This window comes from Sminthopsis crassicaudata, chromosome 2 (genome assembly GCF_048593235.1).
Source record: "Sminthopsis crassicaudata isolate SCR6 chromosome 2, ASM4859323v1, whole genome shotgun sequence".
NCBI lineage: Eukaryota > Metazoa > Chordata > Mammalia > Dasyuromorphia > Dasyuridae > Sminthopsis > Sminthopsis crassicaudata.
The window spans coordinates 245,465,555-245,481,556 of NC_133618.1; the positions used below are offsets into that span (position 1 = coordinate 245,465,555).

Below are 16,002 nucleotides of genomic sequence, written 5' to 3' on the forward strand. Positions count from 1 at the left end.
CATACATAAGTAGTAAAGAGTGGGGACAGAGAACCACAGAAACTAGAATTGGAAGAGTCTTTATGGGTAATCTTATCCAACTGCTTCATTTTACAGATAAGAAAACAAAACAGAGAGCTTCAGTTAAGAGACTTATCCAGACTCCAACAGGCAGAGTCAGAATTTGAACCCACATCTCCTGACAAAGTCCAGCACACCCAGGATTGAGATTTACAAATCTCATGATGAGTAATATAATATGTATGATGAATATGAGCACTGAAAAAACAGAGAAATCAGGACATTAAGGGTAGGACAGTATACAGTTTAATTGATTAACTATAGGATTGGAAGGTAATTAAATACCTGTTTACCCATCTTCCTTCTTCTAGCCTATCCCTAACCAAGATTAATGTGGTTAACATATTTTAAAAACAAAGCTTATCCTGAGAGGAGAGCCATAGGAACAATAAATATTCACAAACCTTACTTATTTCCTTTATTTCAATATTTCAAAGATCTTTAATTTTGTTATGGTGGGTACTCACCCAGCTAAGAGTAGCTCAGGTTAAAAAAATTCATCATCTTGTAGCCTGAGGCTAATTGTGAGACAAAAAACACAGTTTATGACATGCCAAGGTCTGTACTGTGGTGTATTCTGCCAGCACAGCCTCCTAGCAGAACCCAGAGTGACCTTCTTAACCGGATGAGGTAAGTAAGATTTAAGGAAAAATTCCCTTAATTTGATCTCCCACAGAGAATTTAATTGATGGCATTCAAAGAACTGGCTCCTAAATTTGCCCTAGAGTTATGGAAGGTTGAAAGTGGAAAAGATCTTAGAAATTAGCTACTGATTATGTACCAAAGGAGCAGTTTAGGAAAATCTTAACCACTCCCTAGAGAAGCTAAAGAAGAGTTCACTTTTGTTTTGTGTGAAGGTTGCCTTATCTGGAAAATTCGAGGCCTTGAAGTCCCTGATTCTATAAACTTAATCCAAGGGAGGACACTTGTTAATGGCTAATTTTGAAGAAGGCCTAAAGCCTCTCAGACAGAGCCAAAGCTACAAAATGATTAGAATCAGATCTATTTACATTAAAGGAAGCATCAAATTACCCAGACTTCAAGGTCTAAGGAACACTAACAACAACACAAGGGCTCAGGACTTGAGAAGGAGGAAGAGAGCCCAGAATGACTCATGGTAGTGTGCTTGTGACCCATCAAGGGTTACAAAGCAAAATGCTTTATTTGGGGTTTTAGCTTCAGTTTCCAAAGGGAAGTGTAATCTGAATCTAGAGCTATTTCTTCAGAAAAGCAAAAGGTTATGAAGTTTGTATAAGCTTGTCAAATAGAATCAATGTGATACTAAGTTGGTTTTATATACCTCTGTGTTACTCAGTTGGGAAGATGGGCCATCTAAAATGCCACTGGTTAACATTTATATAGCTTAAGGTTTGTAAGAGGACATTTGATCAAATGCTTACAACAACCTAATGAGGAGTTATTCTTTTTACATGTGTGTGTGTGTGTGTATATCTATATAAAATAGTTTTTTTTTATTTTTTCAAAATACATGCTAAGACAGTAGGAAAGTTATTCTTATCTTTATTTTATAAATGAGGAAACTGAAATTGGGAGAGAATAAGTGATTGGTACAAGATCAGGTAGCCAGTAAGTATATGGGACAGAATAACAAGGAAATCAGCATCACTTTATCACAGAAAATGTGGAGGGGGGGAATAAGATGTAAGAATTCTGGAAAGACAGGAAGAGGCCTCATTATGAAAGGCTTCAAAAGTCAAACAAGATTTTGTATTTCATCTTGAATGTAATAAGGAGTCATTGATGTTTACTGATTTGGGGGATGGGATGAAGTTTAAAATGATGAGATCTGAGTATTTTATATTTCCCAATTACATGTAAAGATAGTTTTCAACATTTATTTTTGTAAGATTTTGAGTTCCAAGCCTTTTTCTCTTTCCTTCCCTTACTTTCTACTCCCCAAGGACAGCAAGCAATTTGAGATAGGTTATATTTGTGCAATCATTTTAAACATATTTCCATATTAGTCATGTTATGAAAGAAAAATTAGAACAAAAAGGGAAAAAAAAACATGAGAAAGAAAAAGCAAAAAACAACAACAACAACAAAAGGTGAAAATAATATGCTTCAATCCACATTCACTCTCCATAGTTCTCCCTCTGGATGCAGATGGAATTTTCCATCCCAACTCTACTGGAATTCTCTTGGATCACTGCATTGTTTGATCATCACATAATCTTGCTGTTGCTGTGTATAATGTTCTCCTTGTTCTGCACACTTCAGTCAGCATCAGTTCATGTAAGACTAGGAATATCAGTTTGAAGTTGAGTGAAGGATGGACTGCAGTGGTTGGGAAGAGACCAACCAGAAGACTACTATAATAGTCCAAGTGAGAAAGAAGACCTTGAGGTTCAAGAGCCAGTTGTCCCATTCATTACAAGCATAGCCATGGGCAAATCACTTCAAATGGTTGAGTGTATTCCATTTATAAAATGAGAAAGTGGGACTTAATGACCTCTAAGGTCACTACTAGATCTAATTATATAAATCTAAGCATGCATATTTGACAGTGTCTGAAAAAGAGTGGCTACTGTGTAAGAAAATGCAATTTTCTAATAATATCCAGGGATCATTTATTATCCTATGTTCATTCCATGGAATAGACAGATAGACAAAGAGATAAAACATTTATTGAGTGCATACATAGTGATGAAATTGATGACCAATCAATGATGAGGCTGAGGTCTGGCATCAAATTTTGGGGTTCGGATTTGTGACAAATTCACAATGGTCTTTCTCTTTGCCAAAAGGTATTTTTATTTATGAGAAAAGGTTATGGATAAAATGAAAAGGTAAAGTAGGCAAGTATATATGAAATGATTTAGGAGAGCATATAGTTAGCTAGGAAAGTGGTTTTAACAATAAGGGAAAAGATAAATTCCCCAATGGAACTCACAATTAACCAGAAAAAAAGAGAATATGTCATGAAGTAGGAAAGTCATTGACTGGCAGGCTAAATCCATAGAGGGATTTAGCATCCTAAAAGAGTTATTAGCTCTAGAAGGAGAAAGGTACTATGAGTCATGATGGAGGGATGAGAGGAAAGATACCATGAAGCATGGGAGAGGGACGAGGAGAAAGACACCACAAGGCAGAATACCATGGCAGTTAACCCAAAAGGGAATCAGCGAAGATGGTGTAGGCCATGGAGAGATTTATAAGGGAAATTAAAAGTCCGAGATTTGGTTTTCTGACTAAACACATTAAGGTGAAATTACCCAAGACCTCTACAAGAGGTGGGACTGTAAGGCTAAGCTGATCCCCATAAGTTCCTTTCTCTGCTTGCCTCAGAGAGTAGTCTTGTCAATACTTCAGGCTTTCTCTGCCAGCCTCACCTAATGACCCAGTACCTCATCAATACTATGTGGTAGGCCCTGTGCTACATGCTAGAGATACAAATGCATGACAGGACTTGCCCTCAAGGGACTTACACTCTATTAGAGGATGACAACATCTAAAAGGATTTTAGAAAGGGGAAGGTGGCAAAGAAAAGGAGATAGAATCTGGAAATAGTCCTCAGAAAGGGAGATGAAGCATATCTGGAGTACTCAAAAAATTTTTTCCCAGGAAGAAAGACTCCAAAGAAATAAGGAGGACTTCAGGTTGGAGTTTTCTCAGGGTGGCAATGTGACCTGCAAGGAGAAGGGTGGGTTCACACTTCTCAGATTGGCCAAGATGACAAGAAAAGATAATGATAAATGTTAGCATATGGGAAAACTGGAATACTAATGTGTTGTTGGTGCAATTGTGAACTGATCCAGCCATTCTGGAGAATAGTTTGGAACTATTCCCAAAGGGCTATAAAACTATGCATACCCTTTGATTGAGCAGTGTTACTATGTAGTCCAAAGAGTCTATAGTCTTTGTAGTCCAAAGAGACTATAAAAGAAGAAAAAGGACCCACATGTGCAAAAATGTTAATAGCAATCATATTTGTAGCATCAAGGAACCGAAAATTGAGTGGATACCCATCAACTGAGCAATCGCTGAATAAATTATGGTGTATGAAAGTAATGGAATATTATTGTTTTATGAGAAATGACTTCAGAAAAGCCTGGAAAGACCTACATGAATATTGTACATAGTAACAACAAAATTACATGATGATCAACTCTGATGGGCTTGGCTCTTCTCAACAATGTGGTGACTCAAGGCAATTTCAACAGACTTGGAATAGAAAATGTGAGTCACATCCAGAGAGAGAACTACAGATACTGAATGTGAATCAAAATAAGAGTATTTTCACCTTTTTTTTAACCAAAAAAAAAAAAAAAATTCTCATAGTTTTTTTTTCTTTTTTGTCTGATTTTTATTGCACAATATGACAAATTTGGAAATATGTTTAAAAGCTGAACATTTTTAATCTATGTCATATTACATGGGGTCTTTGGGGGGACAAAGGAAAGAGATGAAAGAGGGAGAAAAATTTGAAACACAAAGTCTTGCAAAAATAAATGTTGAAATCTATCTTTATAGGTACTTGGAAAAATAAAATACTATTGAATTTTTTTTTAAAAGGAAGTGTGGGAAGAAAGATGGAACACAGTTGCTGAAAAGTGGAAACAAAAGCTTTATCTTATCTGGCTTCTTTCTTTACAAGTTTCCTTATATCTTTCCATGATCTAAAGGGATAGTATTTGATCTGTATTTATGATAAAAATTGGAAAGCAGGATAAGATAGGAGAGAGTCCTCTTCACTCAAGGCAGTGTGTATTCCCAGAAGGCAAATCCATAACAAAAGCAGCTTGCACAAAATATGATTAGGATGGTAAATCCCTTGCCAAAAGCAATACAATGCAATTCCCAAGCCAAACATAAAAAGCTTTTGGATCATTCTCTCCATTAGTATTTTTTTTTTTTTTTTTTTTGGTAATCAGACTCTTCACAAGATGACTTTAATGCACTCACTCTAGTTCCACATTCCAAGCATTATGGACTTTCCTATTTTAGCTTTGGAGCATTTTAGTTCCTCCAGAAGACTTACTTGGTTGACAGAGAAGACTTTACATTTTTAAGAAAGTTGATCTCTGCTGATTAGATAGGGAGTGGTATCCATATTTCTAAACTATTGGGTTATAACCAATTTCCTCCTTGAGGATGAGTCTAAGCTAAATTGAATGCTATTGAGCTCAAGTAGAAATATTGTAATATTCTTCCTTCTGCCAAGATTTATGAAGAGCCCTCTATGTGCATAAGGAATTAGGAAGATTCATCTTCATGACTTGAAATCTGGCCTGAGACACTTCCTAGCTGTGTGACTCTAGGCAAGTCATGTAACCCCATTTGCCTCAGTTTCATCATCTGCAAAATGAGCTAGAGAAGTAGCAAACTACTCCAGTATCTCTGCCAAGATAATTCCAAATGCATTCTCAGAGATCAACATAACTAAAAAACTACTGAACAACAAAGAGAAAATGCTCTTCATCTGCTCTAAGAATCACAGAATATCAGCGTCAGAAGAGACTTCAAAAGTGTTCTAGTTCAAGTCACATCTGAAAAGGAATCCCTTTGCCATCATTTTTAACACCCATTTGAGATAAGTTTAATTTTTAGGAAGGATTTCCATGCAATAAACCTAAATATGAGTCTCTAAAATTTCCACTCATTGTAGCTAATTCTGAACTCTGATCTCAAGCGGAACAAGCCTAATATCTCCTCCACATAAGGGAATTTCCTGGAGATTCAATCTTATGTAAAGATCACAGTGTCTCAGTAAATGTGCCAGTACCTTGGGTTTTCTCATAATTTCAAACCTAAAAGTACCTTTGCTTAATCTTAGAAGGAGGGGAACGTCCCAGTTACTGAAGTCTCTAGCTTCCTGGGAGTTCTTTACATCTTAACTTTTTTTTTTTTGTTTGTTTATTGAGGTGCTCTCAAAGTCTGAGATCCTGCCTGCAGACATTCTCTGCAATTTTTAAAAAATTGCTTTTTATTTATAAAACATATACATGGGTAATTTTTCAACACTGACCCTTGCAAAACCTTCTGTTCCAAATTTTCCCCTTTTCCCCCATCCCCTCCCCTAGATGGCAGGTATTCCAATACATGTTAAATCTAATATATGTATACATATTCATGCAGTTATCTTAATGCACACAAAAAAATTGTATTTAGAAAGAAAAAAAAAAAAACAAACCTGAGAAGGAAAAAAAAAATGCAAGCAAACAACAGAAAGAGTGAAAATGCTATGTTGTGGTCCACACTCAGTTCCCACAGTCCTCTCTCTGGATGTAGATGGCTCTCTTCACCGCCTCTGCAATTCTTTTAACTATGATCCAGAAAACAGCCTACCAGAGTAGGTTCATAGATACAGATACATATGAGTAAAATTACAGCAAATGCTATGAGTATAATTTCATGCTTAATGGCACTGAATGGTCCTTGTGCTCTCTCAATCCATTCCGCAATTGTTTGGGTAGTTTGGTCAGGTTCTTGATTTTCATGTGATTCTTTAACATATCAGCAATCTTCTGAAGATCTTCAATATCCAATGTAACATTTGAATTTCCCCATAATCCATTAAGGTGATTTCTAATTTTATCCCATTCCTACTCTGACTCATTGTATTCCTTGTTAATCATACAGAAACTAGTGAATCTGTAATCATACACCAATCTTGGTCTAATACTCAATATTTCTATTTCTTGTCCTATTTCAAGGATATCTTCCCTTAATTGATTTATAGTTTCATAAAACTCCTTATTAATTTTATTCTGTATAGCAAACCCTTTAGAGACATTCAAAATAAATTCATGCAAATAATTAGCTTAAAGCACTTGATTTTGAACTGATTACAGACATGGCAAGTGAGGCACTGGAAGCTAAAATAGAAATTAATTCAATTACTCCAAAACCCCCCACAATGGATGCCATTTGTTGTGACCACAACACAATTGGGTTAATGGCAGTTGAAAATGAGATGGGTTTGCTGATAATTCAACATAGCCATTTATTAAGAGAAATCATGCTGTTTATATGTCTTAAAATAATATTATTATGAAAAGCATTGTTCTGTAACCAACTCTGATTTCTGCTTCCTATGATCTAATTTTCTGAAGGATATTGTTATTTTCTGGAAATTCAATCTTTTTTTTTTTTTTTAATTGAAGCTTTTTGTTTTCAAAACATATGCAAGAATAATTTTTCACCATTGACCCTTGCAAAACCTTTTGTTCCAAACCTCTACCTTCCCCAACCCCTCTCCTAGATGGCAAGTAATTCAATATATGTTAAACATGGTAAAAATATATGTAAATTCAATATAGGCAAACATAAATAATTATCTTGCTTTACAAGAAGAATCAGACAAAAAAGGAAAAAAAAAAGAGAAAGAAAATAAAATGTAAGCAAACATCAACAAAAGAAATGAAAATGCTAAGTGTTATCTACACTCAGTTCCTGTGAAGGCCGAATTAGCTCCCTGTTGACTTTAGGATCAGCCAGAGTCAGCATAAGCAAAAGTCTTTGGTCTTTAGGAGGAGAAGTAAAGGGGATCACTCACGGTCTCCACCGATTGACCTCCCTTCTCGTTGTCCTCCAAAGTGACTCCGGCTTGTCTTACTCCACCTCCCAATCCCTCCTAAAATTATTTGTATACACCAAAAGATTGAGCCAGCACAGAAGAGTGGGAAGGACAATTTTTCCAAGCATATGCTAATAGAGTATTGTCCAATAGGTAATTAGCCTTAAGTGCTAGGTTGTCTGATTTCAGTGCATCTATTCAGAGTTTCAGCCCTTTACATCCCCTGCTTTTTTTGTGGTTTTAGAACAGAGGTGGTTATGCCATCCCTGACTTCCCAGGGAGGTGAGAACCCCAAAAAGGAGGTGATTCCCCCCCTGCCGACTTTATAGGAAGGGAGGTGAAAGCACTAAAAAGGAGATGATCATGCCCTCCCTGACTTTTCAGGAAGAGAGATGAAAAACACCAAAGGGAAGTAGGGAGTCAAGCTAGATATTGCTAGTGGGTTTCTGGGCTGAAGGGTCTTTATTAGAAACAGGTATGCACAAACCCATCAGCATGGGAGGTATTATACAAGCACATAGAAATAAAGCACAGGCTGTTAGTGATGACTCTCCCCACAGCTGGGGAGCCCTACAACAGTCTTTTCTTGTCTCAGAGAATCCAATGATTCCTGAGAGTTTGAAGTCCAACAATTTTGATGTCCATGAGTCAAACACCATAACTGATAGGTTCTTTCAGTGGTGGGCACAGTCAGCTATGGAACCACCTGATGTTTCTTGGGTCTTCTCCTTTGTTTCAAGGATTTGCTCCATCTCTCTCTGATGGACAAGGTGAATACGACTCATTGGCATCCATGTGATTCCTTCTCCATCTGTAGAGATACAAGCGAACCCTCTCACCCAAGCAGTTAACCTATCTGCTCCCTTCCATTAACCACTTTCTGGGTCTCTCCACATCACCTGGCGATTATCTAAAGATAGTGGAGCTGCTCACACTGGACACTGCTCTTCCGATGGGTTATAAAACCTGTCTGCCAGAGCTGGTGCACCTTTGTCAAAAAGAGCTAGATTCAGAAGTTCTCTAGGGTTACCTGTGGCTCCCCCTTTCTTTTGTTTTTGGAGGAGCATCTAACTGACTCTGTTTCTCCTCTCTACTATTGCTTGTCCTTGAGGATTAAAAGGTATGCCAGTGGTGTGCAAAATGTTTAGAAGTGTATGCAGGTCCATTGTCTGTTTTTATTTCTTGTGGCACACCCATAATTGTAAATGCTTGTATAAGGAATTCAGTAACCACTCGGGCTGTCTCTTTTGCTGCTGGTATTTCAAAAGTGAATCCTGAAAAGGTATCCATCATAACATCGATAAAAGATAACCGACCAAAAGATTTATAATGGGTCACATTCATTTGCCAAATTTCATTAGGTCTCAAACTACAAGGGTTCTTCCCTGGAGGGAGTGTAGGGGCCAACCCACACCTAGGTAACATTAACACCTACAGGAAGGGAAGAGAGTCATTAGCAAGGTTAAAGTTTTTATATAATTTCAAGTTAACTGGTTGATTGATAATTTAAGGAAGAGTACATTATTCTGAAAATCAGAAATTTACAACAGTCAGGACACCATTAATTTTATTTAATGAAACAGAAAGACATGTTACCTATTCACTATCTCATCAGCTCCCATGATTTAATTATCACCTCTATGCTGATGATCTTCAAATTAACTTCTCCTGAACTCTCAAACTATTTGCTAACCTCCAATCTGGCATCTCCATCTGCCTTTCAAACATCTTGAACTGGATGTCCTAATGTTGGATTTCAGAAAGGAGACCCCAAAAGGTTGGGGTCGCAGAGTAATGTCTCAAGGTATCTCAAAAGAATTTGCAGGATTGAACCCATCTCCAAATCAAGAGGCAAAGTTTATTGTAATTGTAATAACAATTGAATTGGACTAAGTTCCAAAAGAGATTAGCAAGGAACCAAGAGAAAGAAGATAGATTTATAGGACAAAGATGAGAACTTCATGTTACTTATTTGCAAATTTTATGGCTTACATGTAGATTTGAGAGGTGATCCATTCACTATTGTCTCAGGAACTTGGTTATCACTGAGCAATATATTATCTATCTGACAGTCAGTAATGTTTGTAGAACTATTCCTTTTTTTTTTAGTTAAAGCTTTTTATTTTCAAAATATATACATGGATAATTTTCAGCATTCACCCTTACAAAATCTTGTGTCTTGAATTTTTTTTCCCTCTCTTCCACCCCATTCTCTAGATGGCAAGTAATCCAATATATGTTAAATATGTCCAATTCCTCTATACATATTTCCACAAATATGTTGCTTCATAAAAAAAATCAGATCAAAAAGGAAAAAAAACTGAGAAAGAAAATGAAATGCAAGCAAACAACAACAAAAAGAATGGAAATACTATATTGTGATCCACACTCAGTTCCCACAGTCCCTCTCTAGGTACAGATGGCTCTCTTCATCATAAGACCATTGGAACTGGCCTGAATCATCTCATTGTTTAAGAGAGCCATGTATAGAACTATTCTATGGCCATAAGACTTTAGAATTATTGACAGAGAGATTGTTAGAATAATAGTACTCTAAGGTTGGGAGACCTCAGAATCACAGATATATCTTCCCTAAAATCTAAGGGAAGAAATATTATTATATACCTAGGCCAGAAGACTTTTACAGTCATTGATGAACAGATTGACAGAACAATTGCACTCTAAAGTAGGGGAACCTCAGGATCATTGATTCTAAAGCCAGAAGACTTTAGAATAATTGACAAATTGTTAAACGGAAGCACTCTAAGGTAAGGGGACCCTCCTCACTGCTATTTCCCCCTAAAAGCTGTACCTCATCATTTTCCCCTCTAAAGCACTTTGAATCCCAAAATCATTTGGGACAAAGGAATGGAGATCTTATGTTCTGGAGCTGCTTCATGCTAATAAGGGGTGTAGAGGTGTTCCTGTCTAGTAGGGCCCAGACTGAGTAGGGGAGGCACATAACCTGAAGATGGGAGCAGCAGCATCCAGGATGATGCTGAGTGTCAGAATCATTAAGCAATGGTATTCAGGTTGAACAAGTAGTTGGAAGTTCATAGCTTGGAGTTTAGAAGAAACAAATCTCACAAGTAGTTTAAAAATGCAGAGGCCAAATATGAGCAAAAAAAAAAAATTAATTAAAAGTGGAGTTAGTATGAACTTTACTAAGGACAGTAAGCAGAAACCCCACCCAGAAGAAGACTTGGGGGAGGGGGAGAACAAAGTTATCATGAATGTCTCATATCCAGACAGTTTTTCCTAGGATAAATAACAAAGAAAAATTTCCCAAAATCCCTGCTTTTGTTTCCTCAAAGGAGTAGTGGAATGGGTGGAAGAGTGGCATTATACACAGTAAAAGCAGTACTCAGATGGTCTAGGGTGCAAGTACCATGTTTAAAAGGCATTAAGCACTGCATAGAGAGGATAGCAGGCAAAGTGGAAATGATTCTTAATCTTTTTTTTTATTTTCAAAACATATTTACGGATAATTTTCAACATTCACCCTTGCAAAACCTTGTGTTCCAAATTTTTCCCTCCCTCCTCTCCATCCCCTCCTCTAGATGACAAGTAATTCAATATGTTAAATATGTGCAATTCTTCTATACATATTTCCCCAATTATTATGCTACACAAAAAAAGGTCAAAAAAAAAAAGACAAAAACAAAATGCAAGCAAACAACAAAAAAAAAGTGAAAATACTGTGTTGTGGTCCACATTCAGTTCCCACAGTCCTCTCTGTGGGTGTCGATGGTTCTCTTCATCACAAGATCATTGGAACTGGCCTCAATCATCTTGTTGGAAAGATTCACATCCATCAGAATTGATCATCATATAATCTTGCTATTGCCATGTACAATGATCTGGTTCTGCTCATTTCACTTAGCATCAGTTCATGTAGGTCTCTCCAGGCCTCTCTGAAATCATCCTGCTGATCATTTCTTATAGAATAATAATATTCCATAACATTTATGTACCATAACTTATTCAGCCATTTTCCAACTGATGGGCATCCAATTTCTATCACTACAAAAAGGGCTGCCACAAACATTTTTCCATATGGGGGTCGCTTTCTCTTCTTTATGATCTTTTTGGAATATAAACTGCTGGAGATAATCCTTAATCTTAAAGTACCTCAGCCATGGAGATTCACTCTGTAAAGAGCTGAGCAGGTGAAAACAAGGTATGATCTCCTTCAGCAAAAACTCTTTTCAATCTTGCAAAGGAAGGCATTTATCCAATTAGTAAGGTGTCAACAAAAAATCAAAAGCAGTCTGAAGCCCTTGCAAGGGGTCTTATGTGTAAAATCTGCCAGTTTTCCCCTGGGTATGTACTTCCTTGGACACAAACTGGACAAGCCTGATGGACCGGTTAAATTGTTTCTCCTAGCCTTGTAACCAGTGAAAACAGGTTTCACAAACAATTGGAGAGCATTTTTTCCCAAATGAGTAGCTTGGTGTAGGCCAAAGAGAAGTTTCCACTGACAGGCCTCTGGGATTAGCAGTTAGCCTGAAGGTGTTTAAAATCACCCAGAAGGAGAAATAGTGTACCCCTTTTCTTTAGCAAGGGCTTGTTCCTGGGAACTATGATAAAGTGTAGGAGTTGGGGAGCTGGGGAATTAAAGGTACCATGGTCAGGGGCAAAGAGGAACAGCATGGGTAGCTGAATCTGCCAGCCTGTTTCCTATGGCCTGAAGTGAATCCCCCTTCTGGTATCCTTTACAAAACATAACAGAAACCTCTTTAAGTTCAGGGACAACTTGCAATAATTGTTACCCTGCATACTTAAGAGGGGAATGTTTGGCTTTCAAAATAAATAAATCCCCTTTCTTTCCATATAGCCCCATGAGCATGCAAAACATGAAAGGCATATTTGGAGTCAGTATAGATATTCACTCTCAATCCTTTCCCCAATTCTCAAGCTCTTGTGAGGACAAAAATGTTCTGAACCTTGTAGGGAGTTAGAATCTCCAATGATTGGCCTATGGTGAGCTTAGAAGCTTCCTCAATTAGAAAGACTATGGCAGGTACTGCTCTAAGGCAGGAGGGTCACCCCAAAGACACGACGTTTATTTGAGAAGTAGTAAAAGGTTTTAGGTAGGGCTAAGGACGGGCAAGAGATCAGTTTAGCTTTCAAGATCTTAAATAGCCTTGGCCTGATCGGGCCCTTGAATGGAATCATAAAGAGGCTTGGAAATAACTAAAGTTAGGTATTCACATTCTACAAAATCTAGCCATGCCCAGGAAAATAAGCAGCTATTTCTTAGAGGAAGGTTCAGGGAATGATAAGATTGCTTCCTCTCTGCAGTTAGCAAAAGGGAGATGGGAATTAGTCCCACGGCCCAAATACTTAAAAGACTACTAGTAGGCAAGTGGGCCTTCAAAAAAACTAGATATATTTTTTAAAAAGTTTACCAGGAAATTTTGCTTAACATGCTTCTCTTTTCCTTTTATTGAGTTTAAACTCATCCTTGGCAAAGGATCAATCATTAAACAAACTTATAGATTATTAGTAAACATATTCCTTGCTTAGGAACTACACATCCTAAATAGGCTCATTTCTCAGGGCTGATGACTTTGTTTACCTTGATGGTTTCAAGAAAGCTGACAAGCTTATAAATCAAGAGGAGTTGACAGAGACATCAGGAAAGGGACTGAGTTTACTGCTGCCCACCATGTAAACATGTAATGTTTGATATCTGCCCCTCCCTTCTCCCCTTCCCCCCACTCTTTGAAGGGAGAAAAAGGTGCTGCACAATCTCATACTTGGAGGTGAACTGATAAGGCTTTCTGCTCATCCCTCTTGTTCCATACATTGTAATTACCAATTTTAGGTTTAACATGACTACATGTTGACAATTATGACAATAACTCCAAATAATTTAGTTAACCATTTTGGAATTTTACTAACAGCCAAAAAGTCTTACCTGTAATTTCTCTTAATTTTCTTTTTTTTTTTTTTTTCTGTTCATTTTGCTTTTATTCATATGCTGTTGAACTAAGATACAGAAAAAAAACAAAACCAAAACAAACAAAAACAAACAACAACAAAAAAAAAAACAAACCATGCTGACTGGATCAACTACATATTTAAGTTACAACTTGGCCATCACTGTAGCAAGGCAATTCTTTTGCCCATTCTTTTTTTTTTTTTTTTTTTTTTAAATTTTTTTTATTATATATATATATATTTTTTATAATATTATCCCTTGTATTCATTTTTCCAAATTACCCCCCCTCCCTCTATTCCCTCCCCCCGATGACAGGCAATCCCATACACTTTACATGTGTTACAATATAGTCTAGGTACAATACATGTGTGTGAATATCATTTTCTTGTTGCACAATAAACATTAGAATCCGAAGGTACATGCAACCTGGGCAGACAGATATTAGTGCTAACAATTTTCATTCCCCTCCCAGTGTTTCTTCTCTGGGTGTAGCTACCTCTGTCCATCATTGATCAACTGAAGTGAGTTGGATCTTCTTTATGTTGAAGATTTCCACTTCCATCAGAATATATCCTCATACAGTATTGTTGTTGAAGTGTACAGCGATCTTCTGGTTCTGCTCATTTCACTCAGCATCAGTTGATTTAAGTCTCTCCAGGCCTCTCTGTATTCCTCCTGCTGGTCATTTTTTACAGAGCAATAATATTCCATAACCTTCATATACCACAATTTACCCAACCATTCTCCAACTGATGGACATCCATTCATCTTCCAGTTTCTAGCTACAACAAAAAGAGCTGCCACAAACATTTTGGCACATATATGTCTCTTTCCGCTCTTTAGTATTTCTTTGGGATATAAGCCCAGTAGTAGCGCTGCTGGGTCAAAGGGTATGCACAGTTTGATAACTTTTTGGGCATAATTCCAGATTGCTCTCCAGAATGGCTGGATTCTTTCGCAACTCCACCAGCAATGTATTAGTGTCCCAATTTCCCCACATCCCCTCCAACATTCATCATTATTTGTTCCTGTCATCTTAGCCAATCTGACAGGTGTGTAGTGGTATCTCAGAGTGGTCTTAATTTGCATTTCTCTGATCAGTAGTGATTTGGAACACTCTTTCATGTGAGTGGATATAGTTTCAATTTCTTCCTCTGAGAATTGTCTGTTCATATCCTTTGATCTTAATTTTCTAACAAAAGTGAAAATACCTAATTCCCTAGATTACATTTATAAAGCATTATAAAACAGGATTAACAAAGCTAAATAAACTTTCCACCTTCTTTTAGTTGTTTCAGTACATTCTGTCCCAAAGTTTTTGCAGCTTTGGAAGTTCTCAGGAAAGATTTGTATTCCTTTAAATAAGTCTCTCCCCAACACACACACACACACACACACACACACACACACCTTTTAATGGAAAAAAACAAGACAATTTAAAAATTGAAATAGAACAGATTTTAGAATTGACTTAATTTTAGTTCATGAGATTCCCTAAATTCTAATTAAATGTTTCCAAAAAAAATGAATTGCCATTTGGTTTATTTTCCAATTCATATAAACCATTTCCTTTTTGTGAGCCAGAAAAAGGGTTAAGGTGTCAGGTTTTAGTGACAGGGCCCTCAGAAATCTGATTCTTGATAACTCAAAGGCAGGCTGTTTGTTGCCAGAGTTTTTTCAACTCTGTGAAAGCAATGAACTGTTTTTCTGTTTTTCCTAAAGTTCTCAAACTCTTAAATCTTCAGTTAACAATCAGTGCAAATATTATCTATTTGCATATCCTTTTAGTGGGCTTTAATTAAAACGCCTTTGAAACTGCTTATCATATCTCAAGTAGTAAATTTCACTGAATTGAATATATTTTCTTTCTCTCCCTCTTACCCCTTCATCCATGTATCCTTGCTTCAGTCAGGGAAGGAGGGAAGGAGAAAGAAAGAGAAAGAGATTCTCTTTCCTCTATACACTAATTACCTAGTCCTGGGGAAGCCTTAATTTAGTTGAATTTGCTTCCAAATTATTTTACATACACACACAAAAAAAACATTTATCTCAACACTGCCATTGTATATTGGTCATATCTAAAAACCCATGTAAAGTTATCAAATATGAAGCAATTGCAGTAATTGTTACCCTGCATACTTAAGGGGGGGATTTCATATAACATTTGTTTTATGCTAAGCACTTTTGCAATCGTGTGATCTTCATAACAATAATCTTTATTCTCTACAAATTAGAAAACTGGGCAGAGATAAAATAATTTGCCATAAATTATATAGTCAATACATATCTACAACTGAAATAGAATGGTAAGCTTACCAAAGGCAGAGAATGACTGGCTCACAATGCCATGCTGGGTAGTGCCAGGGACACCCAGATTCTTCCCAGGCAGTTGCTGGACAGAATCTACTGAAGGCTGCAGTAACTGATGCCAGGATCCCTTTGATGATAGTTTCAG

General features: G+C 36.9%; 1 protein-coding gene across 2 annotated transcripts in view; it reads left to right on the top strand.

Moving 5' to 3' along the window:
* Positions 1 to 643: 643 nt before the first annotated feature.
* The window catches only part of TUBB1 (tubulin beta 1 class VI), a 37,622-nt gene continuing 22,263 nt past the window's right edge, over positions 644 to 16,002 (top strand). For both annotated transcript variants that reach the window (XM_074288708.1, XM_074288709.1), the window contains exon 1: positions 644 to 690. The gene's annotated coding sequence lies outside the window, so the exon portion shown is untranslated. The remainder of the gene's footprint in view (positions 691 to 16,002) is intronic.